The 14,062-nt window shown below is 39.3% G+C and overlaps 1 pseudogene; it reads left to right on the top strand.

Moving 5' to 3' along the window:
- Positions 1-5,144: 5,144 nt before the first annotated feature.
- On the top strand, positions 5,145-10,233 carry LOC144655018 (uncharacterized; annotated as a pseudogene).
- Positions 10,234-14,062: the final 3,829 nt, after the last annotated feature.

Here is a 14,062-nt window from a genome sequence, read left to right as displayed (position 1 = left end):
AAAAGCCAGGGGCACCCATCGAGAATATAGTTCAAAACCACTTAAAAATAGCACCGTTGAACGTATTTTAGTATTTAAACGGTAGATATAGGCATATTTTTATCCCCTAAAATTTTTTTATCTGTTCGGATTTTCTAGCTGAAAGTCTAGTGATCCGAAAGTTATAGGGATCAAAACTTACCTTTTCGAAAAAATTCCAGCCAGAGAAGGTCTCCCGAAAATTCTAGGTGACCTTTTTAGAGTAAAAATCCCTTAAAAATGAACAACATACCATTTTTTAGATATTCGAAAATTCTAGGAAAGGCAGGCAAGCAAAAAAATTTACAATGAATGTTCCGAAAATTCTAGATCTCAAATCGTCTTCCGAACAGATATTTTAACGAAATATTCCGTTGGGTGCCCCTGAAAAGCTACAGCTATTCGTTATCCACTGCTACATTGTCTTGGTGATGTTTATCAGTTTAAAAGTTTTGACCATTATGTTTTTATCAGCCTCTTCTTTCACTTATGAGCTTTATTTTGGCCTGTTCTTCGACGAATTTTGACTGTTATCGTGGTTTTACAAGCAGTTTTCCTGTCGCAGGGTCAAAAACCAATGAATTCGTATCGAGATGCCGTGGTCGATGTTGTTGCGGTTGTTGTCTCACAAACAGTCGTCCTGTCGCAGGATCAAAAGCCAGTGAATCCGTAGCGGGCTGCCGTGGTCGAGGTTGTGGTTGTGGTTTCACAAAAAGTTTTCCTGTCGCAGGGTCGAACGTCAACTGAGATTCCATTTTGAAATTCCGAGACAAGTAATGTAGCATGCAAAGTGATCAGTGTAAAGCGTTCTTTCTTGACACGTAGTTGGAATCTTGAGAAGTGAGACGTAATTGCTAATATCTTGGCAGTACCTCGGCAATTCAATGCTGTAAGAAATCCTTCCGCTTTCGATTTATCTCGGTGTATGCTTACACTTTCGATTTTGTTTTTTTCTCGTGATTGTATTGGTCAAGTTATAAATTATCTTGACGTCATCTGTAAATCAGTTTATGCATCGCTGGCGCACCAAGTGAGATACGGTTAAGACGGTAGGCAAATTAAGCAAATCGAGTATTTTTTTCAAAGGTTAACAAAATAACAAATAACACAAGCCTGTAGGGTGAGTGCAATTTGTAGTCAACGTACAAATGTTTTAAACGTTTTTAAGCCGAAGAATCTGGCAAAAAAATAAACAGTTCAACGAACTGTCTTAATAAATGATTCTGGGTTTTTTCTCTTCCAAAGATTTTTTTTCTGCTTCTGATACTTGTCGAGCTTGCTTGGACAGCTACTTTCGCGTTTATCATGTATATTATTTAGTGAGTTTATTAAATACACATCAAAGTTGTCATTAGAATTTTCTACTTTTCATTACTGATTTAGTTTTCCCTACTCCAAAGTCTATAATCTATCTATCTCTGTAATCTATAAGACGCAACCATTCATCAGAACTGAACAAAACCAGCTCATTCATTGCATTTTACAACAGCTTGTCGACTCTCACCCACACTGTGGTCTTGTGTGAAACATGAACTTTCAGTGCGTCAGTTGTAAACAATAAGTTATACGACTAGCTCCGTGAGCGGTCAAGATAAAGTAAATCTCGTGCTCTGATTGGCTTCTCTGTGTTCTAGCAAGCGAAATAAACTTATTGACACTACTTTAAAAAGCTTTTTCTCGCCCATTTCCTATGAAACTATTTTCCGAAATAACTCAAGGATTTTCTCTCTCTTTCTAGCGAAAGGGAGTCCGATAACAAAGAAATGGGTCTTGAAGCGAATGAGAACAAAAAATTAAACAACAAATGTTAACGAGTTTCGTGAATTTTATTTGCCACATAAACCGGCTAATACAAAAATTTAAACGCAAAGCGACTTCAAGATACGATATGGGTTTTGGCGGAAAAGTCTCAGAGTCGAAAACCTGTACCGGGTCAATTATCGTGGTTCATTCATGTTGTGGTTTCAGTTTTCCTGTCGCAGGGTCAAAAACCAGTGCATCTGTGTTGAGTTGTGGTGCTTGATATTGTGGATTTCCTGTCACAGACCCCATTTTGAAATTCGAGATAAGTAATGCTGCAATAATAATAATAGCACGGCAATTCAATGCTAGACGATTTCCTTCCGCTTTCGATTATCTCGGTGTATGCTTACACTTTCGATTTTGCTTTCTTCTCTTGATTGTATTGGTCAAAATTATAAATTATCTTGACGTCATATTTAATTTTTGTGTAGGCTAACACGGGGTGTAAAAGCCGGAACACGCTGCAACTGTAACTTCTTCCGTAGCTTCTATTCGGATTTCGAATGTTAAGTGGATGAATGACAAGCGTATCCAAATATGGAAATGATGACCATAAGGAACGCTGACGTCACGGAAGAAAATAATGCTTCAGCGTTTTCTAAGAAACTAGGTTGCCTTCATTTAACAATATTTTTATATCGAATTTTCTCAGAAAAACATGAATTTTGTCGATGCTTTTACCTATCTATTGCCCTTATGTCCGCCTTAAAATCAGTATAAGCGCCTTCACTGTTGCGATTGATTAAACCTGGAATAAGTTCGCCATCGACAGGAACGTTAAGTGAGTTAATACACATCAAAGTTAATAATGTTCCCTACTCTTTAGTCTGTATTCTAGCTCTGTAATCTATAAGACGCAACCACCCATTAGAATTGAACGAAACCAGTACAGTGCGTTTTACAACAGATTTTCTTCTTTTGACTCCACGACTACAAGGACTACTCGCCTTCACTGTGATATAGCGCCCGGTGTAAATTTTCAAAAAAGCTGTAAACAGTTAGCTACACATACTGATTGTTCTTGCGACGTTCAAGTAACATATAAGCAACTAATAAAGTCTAAAAGCTCTCCCATCATGACAGGTAAGTAATCCAGCATAATCAGAAGAATCCCCCAGCTTTCTTGTCGTAAATTTCAGTAAGCACTTGCAGGTCTTGTCTCCGTCTTGCCTCTGCCTTCGTCACGACTTTATACTTCCCCGCATCGAACATTGTCAGATCGAAGTTTTCATATCTTTCAGGGTTTTCCATGTACTCTTCATGCGAAGGTCTTTGCCCAGAATCTGCCATCTAAACTCTGAGAACTGCAGCAACGACGAAGGACTTCTTATTTCTTGAAAAACGCCCTGACGAGTTGCAAGTGCCTGCGAAAAGCAAATGGCTTAAAATATTTCAGATTGTAGTTTGGCAGTTCAATGTTAGAGGAAACCCTTCCGGTTTCGATTCTTTTCAGTGAATCGTTGCGCTTGCGCTTTCAATTTTTCTCAGTGTTGTGACAGTTTCGCCAGCTGTAGAATATGACGTCAGAAGTATTTTTTTCATCCAAGAAACATGGCCTGAAAAAAAAAACACTTACCATATTAGGAAGGTTAACTGAAGTTGTAATAAAATCCGGGTGCCTTTTATTGAGTTGATTTATCAGGAGGTGTGGGTGACCTTTATTTCAAAAGCATCTTTAGATTCTATGAAAATAAATTAGCGTATTTCTGTAATGTGCCATATAATAAAAACTCGCGTAATAGTAATAAACTCTTATAGGAGAAAAGGGACTGTTTCACCTTGATTTCAGTTTCTTTCATTTTTTCTTAGGGATCAATTACATTCGGTTGAATTTTGCGTAGCCAGAAGCTTCTTTTCTTCTAGCAGTAGCCTGATATAGGAAACGATCCCAATGGACCAAGGAGGGAAAAATAATGAACAGTCCACACACGAGTTCGACTTTCACTTTGTAAAACAAAAAGATGAAGAAACAATTCAAGCGGGAGATGGAAGGAGTGAAATATTGAAATCGGAAGTGGTTGCAAGCCGGCTGAATTTTATTGCCAAAAGTGGGAACCATGACACAGAAAAGGAACGATTGGTATTCGATCTACAGACTGGGCAGCTAACCGTGGAGCTGAAGACTTCTCGGCCGGCCAAGGCTAAGCCAGATCGACTGGTTATGGAACAACTGGCTGCGAGTGGATGGTTTGCTGGAACACTTCGCCTAACCGAGGCTTGAAGGACACTCAACAGACAGGAACTCATTTTGTTAAGTGAAAGATAACTAAAAGATGAGAAACACTATTTTAAAAAGAAAACTGGCTCAAAAAAGACATAGCCGTAAATGAGATTTTATGCTATCAGCATTAATCCATATTGCTCGACAACTGAAGCGTATACCCCTCAATCCCTACCCCCCCCCCCCCCCCAAATAATTAAATATAAACCATTTCTATAAAAAGAAGCTAGTCAGAAATGTATGTAGTTAGAGAATGTAGAATTACACCAAGTTTCTTGCCAAAAAATGTATAAAGTAAAAGTGGTTCAATCATGGAAATTAACCTGGAATTTTAAATAGACGAAATACAGTAATTACACTGATTATAGGGTATGAAAAAGTATTATGTCTTCTGTAGGGTCTTCCCTTACAAGAGGACACTGATTTATTTCGTAGATATAAAAAATACGTATATTTTAAGAGCATATTCTTGATTTCCCTGTAATTTTCTAACGTAAGAAAGGGAAAAGATTTTTTAAAACGCTCTTGTTTCAGTCAAATAATTTGTTGTAGGTCAATGACAGACCTATAAAATCCCGGCCTTATCAATGGATGGGCTAACGCTTGGTGTTTTTTTTATTTTTTTGCACTGCTGTTCTTCAAGCTAGCCTTGCAAATAACAATCATACTGATTGCCATCAAAGGAGGGGTAGTTCCCCTTATTGGCCCTATGTTTTTTTGCATATATTGTTTTTTCGAAACAAAAATATTTATAAGTTTCACATTCAACGAAAAAATGAGTCACGATACTCCCTAGGAACGTTTTGTGGCGTGACTATCATCCCTGAATATAGAAAGTTTGTGCCATGAACCGCGTGACTTGTTGAAATCTGTAGTTTACAGAAAGTAAAAGCTAAGTAAGTCTTAGTCATTGGACTGGCGGGCTTTTAACATAAGACGACTTTCGAAACTGCCGGGCTTTCGAAATCACGGATTTTTTTCCATAAAAAATTAATTGAGTCATATTATGTTTTATTCATTTTCTTTCCTAGTAAAAGCGGAAATCGAAATTTAACACTGATCGAAGGAAAGACATCAAATTGATGTCGAGCGTTTAGAGGTCAAATTGGAAAGCTAGTTTTAGACGGCCTAGATTTCGCTATGCAGCATACTTTCAGAATAAAACAGCTACAGGATTTTCAAAGAAGGAATTTCAATATATAACAAGTGCAATCGGACGGTAAGCCGTCTTCGATTCTCAGAAGTTATACTCATCGTTGCGCATGAGCGGTTGCTAAACAGCTACGGTATTGTCAACAAAAGAGTGCTTTTCGGCGTCCGACCGGCGTTGAAGACCGCGCTTTTCCTATGTACACTAAACAGCGTTAGCCATGGGTTCTGATGCGCAGAGGTTGCGTAAAAGCGTTTACATCTTCCTTAAGGATTATGAAGCTTTGTCAGAGCACGTTCTTGGTGATCCTGATCGAATTGCAGGGGGTGATCTGTTTGGCTTGTGGACTAGCGCTGGTGAACCTGTAATTCACGTCATTTGTGGACAACATTTGTGTAAAGAAAGAGGCTCAAATCCATCCGACATTGCGGAGAAAGATTTTCCTTTATCTCATATTGGCAACTGGAGGTATTATGATTCTTCAGAGCTTCTTCAAGCGGACTCAACCTCCAGATGGACTACTCGAGATGTAGTGTCGAATGTAGTCATGAGACAAGAGGAAGATATCTACGCCTCCCGATCAGTATCGCCAACTCTACACAAAAAGTTACGCCGTCTCCGTGTCTTTACAACTATCAGAGACACAAATCCTCATGGAAAGTCGAAAATTGTAACTTGGAAGTTCTTGAAGATGAAAGTCCATTTAAGAACGTCAAAGGAATAGAAGGAATTTCCCTTAAGAGTCGATTGAAGAAATCCTTCGATACAGCTGAGCAAATGGAATTGTGTTCTTCTCGAGTTTCCAAAGGATCGCCCTCAGATTCCCCAAAACACGAAAGCTATACTTCTGCGGGTAAACCTTTGTTCAGAGACCACGTTGACATTGAGGAGGTCCCTGCCGGCACTGGTAGAAAGCAAAGCCGTGCACTGTATGCTACAAGCAACCAGAGATTTCCAAGTGACTTTGCAAGTAACCGCGATTTTAAAGTCTTTATGTTTAAAGAAGACTACCAAATGATGGAGGCTCTCGTTCTTAAATACCCGAATCTTGAAACTGGGGGAGACCTGTTCGGTCTGTGGACCAGCGACAATGAAGCAGTGCTACACATTGTTCTGGGCCCAGGTAGAAACTGCAAACGAACAGGCGCCTCCTTCTACCAAGATATTCCTTATCTCCAACGAAATGGCGAGCTGCTAACTCAAGATTACATGCTGTGCCACATTGGAGAATGGCACTCTCATCATCAGCTGCGCCTCTTCCAGCCAAGCCAAGGTGATTCATCAACCGTCATAAGGAACTATCCCCGTGGGACATTCGGCTTCCTTTTGATCATTGCCAACATCCTATCACCAAGCGAGGTTAAGTTGTCGCCCTATCTTTATACAGAGAAATCCACCTATGGCTTTGATAAAATGGGCAAAATTGCAGTAATGCCTAATAAAAACGCCTTTAATAGCATCAACGAGATCAAATATAGGAAAGCATGGGGAAAAGAAGAAGAGGAACATTCACAATATTCACATGGTGGGTTTAGTCGTTCTCGGCAATCTCCACCAAGCCATGCTCGTGGAGTCAGAGGAATGTTGGCCAGGTCCCCACGAGCCCAGAAACGAAACTCCAAAATGTCGTACAGAAAAACCACGAGGCCAGTGTGGATATCATAGGAGTTAACTGAGGAGAGATTTTAGTAAAGTGAAATAGAAGGGTCAAGGATTCGAGAAACTTTTCACTATCTACAGCTTGTATTATTAAGTTTGTTAAATACTGAAAAAACCCTGAAAAATAACCTTAAAACAGTACATAACTGTAGTGAGCTGTAGTATAGGACTCTAGGTTGCACGTTTAATAAATTAATCTGAGACAATGTTCTTTAAACATGTGCTTAGTTTTTGCTCTATTGCTTGAAACTGTGAAGTTGAAATAATAAAACATTCGCTCAATTGCTGTGTCTAATGGTATTTGCCATTTTCAAGGAGACAGCTCAGTAGAAGCTTTGTATAGCTAAATGCATTCCAGAAGAAAAGAAAAACACACACATATTATAGGCGAACTAACTTTGTGCAAGTTCACAACAAATTTTCATAATGCATAATTTGATTTCTTACTATTACAGTATGACATAGATCCATTAATCAGTTTTTGTTGCTTTTAAAGCTAATAATTCGAATAAAATTTACATATCATACAGTTTTTGTTTTACTTGCCAAGTTTTGTGATGATCAATCGAAATCCGCCAGTTACCCATCAATAATCCCAAATGCCTCATAGAGTTTTATAATCCAACCAGGTATTTTTTTGTCGATCACTCCCGAAATAATTCTTGTTTTCTTAGAATTCTCATATTGCCTCTGTCCTTGTAAACCATAATGCGTGACAAGTTAAGCCAAATTTTATTTTATCTATTAACACTTTTGTTTCGACCGAAACTTCGCTACCTAAGAGAAGGACACTTATTACATTATATATTAAAACCGCCGATCTCGATATCACACCGAAGCATAATTAAAAATTATTATCTATTTTTAGTGAGTCAATATGAAAATGTATTCATCGCCATGACCATTATACGAACACGAACAACAACATTTCTGAGAAAAGGCGGAAGATAATTACGACATGTTGTGACCCTTCAACTGTGAATGTAGTGCAATCTATTCAAATAGAATTTTCAAGCAACTTTTGGTATGAGAATAAACCAAAAATGTTCCGGTAAAAAGAGGAAATCTAACAAATATATAATTGATTAAAAGCGGCAGAAAAGGTCCCCGCTAAACAAAATTTTGACAAGATTAGTTAAAAAAACCCAAGCGCGTTTCTCAGAAAGAATATGTTTCGTGACGCATGAGCAGCTGTTATAGCAAGAGGTAAACAGTTTCGGTGTCAGGCAAGCTCTGCAATTTTTTAACGCTGAGAAACGTTCACGGAATAATGATGGGCAATGATAACGGGAAGCAATTTCAAGTTTGTATGTTCAAGGAAGACGTTGAGATGATGGAACGCTTGGTTCTGCTTCACCCAGGGAAGGAAACAGGCGGAAATCTGTTTGGCTTGTGGACTGACAATCGAGAAGCAGTGTTGCACGTTGTGCTTGGTCCAGCCATCGGCTGCACTCGAACCGAAGTGTCGTTCTACCAGAGCATTCCGTATCTACAGCGTGTTGGAAAGGTGCTGACAGAGCAGTTTATGCTGTGCCACATCGGAGAGTGGCATTCCCACCACCGTCTGCATCTCTCAGAGCCAAGTTCAGGTGATTCGTCGACCGTTACACGGAACTTCCCCAGAGGAACGTGTGGGTTTCTTCTGATCATCGCTAATATACTTCCAAATAACAAGGTCACATTGTCGCCGTACCTTTATAAGGAAGGACAGAGTACTTATGAAAGATGTGAAATCAAACTGCTTGGTAGACACCAAAGTCCTTTCAAGGAAGTAGATGTCATCCGAGCAAATGTACAGCAAGACGAAGATAAAAGTACAACTGTCCATGAGTATGAATATCGGTTGCAATTGAGGGCACGAGAAGTTCCAAAAAGTCCGACACCAAAACCCATTGAGAAAAACCAAGAAGAAAATACGTTTGCGTACATGTTCAAAGAAGACCGGGAGATGATTCAGAAGCAGCTTGGCGTCATTCAAGAGACTAGAATAGAAGGAGACTTACTGGGTTTGTGGACAACCGACTGCAAACCTGTGGTGCACATCGTCCTGGAGCCAAACAACAAGAAAGTGCCACAACCACTGTCCACAGATCAACCTCCAAAAGTCACCATACAACGTAGGGGATATCTGGTTGAAGAGTACCCATTGGAAGACATCGGCAAATACATTCTGTGCCCAAGGGAGGAACATGAACCATCTCCTGAAGATACGTCTAAAATGTGCCAAGAGTATACTGGCGGAGGTGTTTTACTTTTGGCCTTTTGGCGTTTTGGAGTGGATGGCCGTAAATCAGTTGCTATCAGTCCGTATCTATACAACAAAGGTTCTGAGCCATATAAGCCACTTGTTATGGATTATCTTGATGCTGGGAAAGTTTTCAGCCAGAATATCAACGATAACAAGGGGGGCAACAAAGAAGGCAGCAACAGCGACAAAATGGATGCCCATGACCCCCGGGTCAGTCCGAACTTTGATCAACACAAATACAAATTTGTCTAATGAGAGTGACTACTTTCAAACCCGAAAGCACCCAGATTGAAAATTGAGTACCTTACCATTAACATTATCGACAACAACTACAGTATCATGTCAATGTCCTGTTCAATGACGTTTTTTAATTACATGGAAACTGGCAAACTGCAAAGTCAGTGCAGCTCCTCACATAAATATAATAGTTACACAACGAATAGTTCTTTTTTAATAAAGAAAAAATTCTTCTTTTTTTATAAAGACTTGTTATTGTGCTGACACCCTTACATAAAAATGGAATTAAAGGGTAGGGTGTCTCATAGCAGTCACACCCATGTGACCAAAATGGTGCCAATTGACCTAATTGTGCCTCTAATTTCCCTTCGTAGTCGGGGATGGATCAAAACCTTAATTCGTACAGAACTGTGAACCGTCCTTATTTGACTTCAATGTTTACACATTGACGGGAAATTTGCTAACAATGTTTTGCTAAAATTGGTCATCTAAAATATATTAAGTTTGTTCTTTTAGTTTAAATTTTTTATTTCCTAACGCTGTCAAGTACAACAGTTAAAATGATTTGTCTCAATCCAGCATTTATGTCTCTTCCTGAACAATTGTTTGATTCAAATCTAAAATCTAATTTGCGGTATGCATTTTTTGTCATACCCGTTGATGAAACTGGTATGGGTGTTGATACGACTGTAACACGCTTAGTCGAATGTAAAAATTAGAATTGAATTCAAGAACAAAGAAGCAAATCAAAACTTAAGGAAACAGCTAAGCGTATTCCTCTGGTAATTAGGTGTATTTAAGGAATTAACTTTATCAGTAGGATAACATCAATAGACAGTTCCAAGAAAACTGCATCCCTTTGTCATTTATGCAAATAAATTTGAATGGCCTAAAGAATTTATAATTTGTTTGTCTTTATTTCGAGCATTTCTTGCCCAAAGAAAGTACAATGTTTATATTTCACCCCAAAAGAACATAGCCAGCAGGCTGGATTTTAATTAACTCTGTTCAAATTGAAAGTTCTTTGGAATATCAACAAAGTGTGGTTACATTTCAAATGCCCTGACCCTCGAGTCATGCCATTTCCGTGAAAAAGTCACGCATGCGTGTTGATTTCCGGTTTCGCTTTAACTGTCTTCGTCGACTCGAAGTTGGAACAACAAGCTCGATTTTAACGCAAACCCACAGAAATAATCCGTATTCACCTCCGTAACCACTTCTTCTCGGACGCTTAGTATGGATGATAAGCAGAAGGCGCCAACCAGAAGGCTTTTTGACTCAGGCTTTGGGGGAACAAAGGAAGGTGCAAGTCGACAGCCGTTTAACTACACAAATCGACCTCGCGACGAGTCGACGCAGGAGCGGCTGGAGTTTGATCAAGACTCCGGGAAATTAGTCGTGAGCAGCAATCCTGAGGTGAGGCAAGAAGTCGTATCTGTTCGCCATGCTCCCTTGTCCGTTCGTCAAGTCCCCGAGTCTGTTCGCCAAGTTCCCGAGCATGTTCCTGATCGCCCTGTGGTGGACGCCATGGCCGCTCAAGGATTCTTCCTGAATTGACTAAACTGTGTTGAATCGAATGGGCGGAATTGAAGTAACCGATTCTCTGTCACGTTAAGATAGAATTCAGATAAAGATGCTATGATATAATCACAGCTATACGATCATTTACGTTAGAAGTACAAGAAACCTCAGAGTTACATACACAATGTAGAAAATGTAAAGAAGTAGTGTAAGTTGCTGTTCTTGCGTTTAACATTTCCAAGTGTTCAGCTGGTTGTATAACCATATTTATTAGTCTATATATCCAACATTTATCTGTGTAACAAGCACATAGAGCAGTGTTGTTCCTTAATAGTACTTTCATTAATCCAATGTTGAAAAAAGTGCAATGTCAGCGAAACTTTTTCGCTCACAACTGTTGTCTGTCTTTTTCTTTTTCGTTTATTCTTACCATCATCACCCGGATAGACGTCTCACAAAACTCAACGCAGGACTGGAGCAGGAAATGTGTTTAGCAAAGGTTTGTTTGTTGTAGGGATGAAAGTGTTATTTAACATACTGCAGTTCAAGGATATATATTTGTCGGTAAAAAATTTACTCTTTAGTGGATAAAAATTAAAGCAAGTCATTCACAACTTTCGTTCGGCCATATTTCTTCAACCTATATTTAATATTTTGTTTCCTTTACATAAAGAAAAGTTAAGTAACATCATATCGGCCTTAAAAATATTATTTGGGTTATCATAAATTACCATCAGTTCTAAGAAAGCGTTACGCAAAATGAAAACAGGTTTAATGACACCGATTACTTCCAAGGAAATCTGAAAGAAATTTTAACACGAAAATGTTACCGAACGACCAAAACTCGACGTAGCTGGGATAAGATCCGGGATAACAAAGTGTAATCTTTCAATGCTTAAAATTGAAAACTAGTACATGTTTTAATTTCTATTAATGAGTAAGACAAAAAATGAAACTAAGTTGCGACGCTCAGATAAGTTGACCAGTCATTCGCTAAAAATAAATCTTATTTCCATACACGAGGAAAAAAACATGCCATATCATGATGTTTACGTTCAAAGAAATTCCAAGAACAAGCGGAAGACTTTATGACACTTGATACTAATTGTTGTTCTTTCTCCGAAATGGAAACAAAAACAACGTTGAAAAGAATCGTGTTCCCCATGTTCCCGGAAAGATTACAACATCGTCTACATTAACAAATACATTTAAACCTTATGTAGTAAAATAATGCAAGTTTGACGCCAGATAATTTCTTAAAAACATCGTGACGCCAACAGAAATGTTTTTGACTCCTCTAGGGTAAGGAGAGAGGAGTTGTAGTAATGACTTGAGACAACAATGAATCGGCCGGGAGGCCTCGTCATCCCTAATGAAATGATATTTTATTTAAATTATATGCAAAATTGAAACTTTGAGCAGCGAAGAGGCCTCCAGGTAATGAAAGGGGTGGAAACAGGAATGCTCGTCGTCTCGCTTAGGAGTGTTAATTATGTATTTTTGTCCCACTAAGGGTGCCCAGGAGGAAAGCTAATATTTTAGCAGTCAATGTCTGATTTAAAAGTACGGGAGGAAAAAGCGCAGTCAGGCATAAAAAACTTGGCATCTTGTAGGGTTCGAAAAAAAATTTGAGGCCACCCCCAGGACAGTACAGTTTTTTTGTTCTCCTTAGGGACTTAATCAAATTTTTCGACGTGCACCCCGCCATCCCCCCCCCCCCTCCCCTCAGTTTCACAGTAGCTTTAGGCGTTAGACACAAGAACAAAAGGACAAGCGTTTGAAGGGGACATTACCGGTGCGTTACTTTTACAGTGCCTTCCTTCCGCCCAGGAGTATAAATAGGTGCCGTGGGACTGTTAGGGAAACTTGACAACACGCTATAGAACCTGCGCCTGGACTAACTTTCCATCAAGGGGGTTCAAGCCGGGTTCAAGTTCTTACTGTGCTCTAATGATTAGTACCGTTTCATTCAAACCACCCCCCCCCCCCCATACCCTCATCCCCGTGCCTGTCCCCTCGTTATTGTCAGCCAGTTTTTTTATTCAGGCCTGAAAAGGAAAAGTTGTCTATTTTATATAAGATCTTCTTAAATCGAATGTTTCCAAAAATATGTTGCAAAAATGAAATATTTCGTAAATGAAAAAAGCGCCAAACATGGTGCCAGAACTCGAATCTTATTACATCATTATTCGTAACAAATCGTATAAATACATTCGAACTTCTGGAGTTTCGCATTTGTCCTTCAACACAGAGCTAAGCAAGATCTGGGTCGAAAAAGATACCAACGGACCGCCTCTTCCAGTAGCAGCGCAGTTAACAGTGAATTCTATATAGCATGGATGACACATTCTTTAAGAGCCGGCCTGACCAAGAAACCAAGCCAGAAAATGACAATGAAGATGGCTCACAGTCGGGTAAAGGTGCAGGTGGGGCGTCAAGTCAATGCAGCACTCCTTCAAGACACTCCACTCAGGATCAACACTCTGTAGACGAGGTCCCAGCTAGAAAGGGAGGTACACTAATACACACCGCCCATCCTGACCGACCTGTGGTAGATGGCATGGCTGCTCAGGGATTTTTCGGCGCAAATTGAATTGTCTCCGCTTTTCACAGATGGAACTGAATTTCAATAGTTATTCTGGCTCTTAAAACTCAAACTGAACGCTAATGAACTTAACCATAAACTAAAAGAGAAGTAAAGTGTGACGACGCCCATTTGCGACGAAAGCGAGAAGCGGACATTATCACAAGGCGAGAAGCGGACATTAACGATGGAACTAAGTCTACATGTAACATTAAGTTAACATGTGGCACTATAGCATTAATTCTGTAACAGGCAATGTATGTTTGTATAAACGTATTATTTTGAAGCTATGGCATATTAAATATTTTGATTTATTGTAATGCTTTGTAGTATCGTTTGCATCTTTGTGAAACACCATTTTCACGGTCGGCACAGTATATGCATGAAAGATGGAAAATTCTATATTTATCGGTTTGTGGAAATTTCATTTTCCTTTAAGAAGCCGCTACGCCACGGACAACGAATCTTGAAAAAAAACCGCGGCAATTTTTTTCAAGTTTGACCAAAGAAAACGGAGGCTCTGGAAACGAGAATTGATACCCGCGCATCACCGTGTCTAAGTTTTAATCTTCCACTTTTAGCGTACAGGCAAATCTTTGCTGTCTCAGCGTTTACATTTTG

Source organism: Oculina patagonica, chromosome 5, assembly GCF_052425735.1.
Source record: "Oculina patagonica isolate OP01 chromosome 5, crgOcupat, whole genome shotgun sequence".
NCBI lineage: Eukaryota > Metazoa > Cnidaria > Anthozoa > Scleractinia > Oculinidae > Oculina > Oculina patagonica.
The sequence above is the reverse complement of the archived record's forward strand: the minus strand, read 5'-3'. Positions and strand labels throughout refer to the sequence as shown.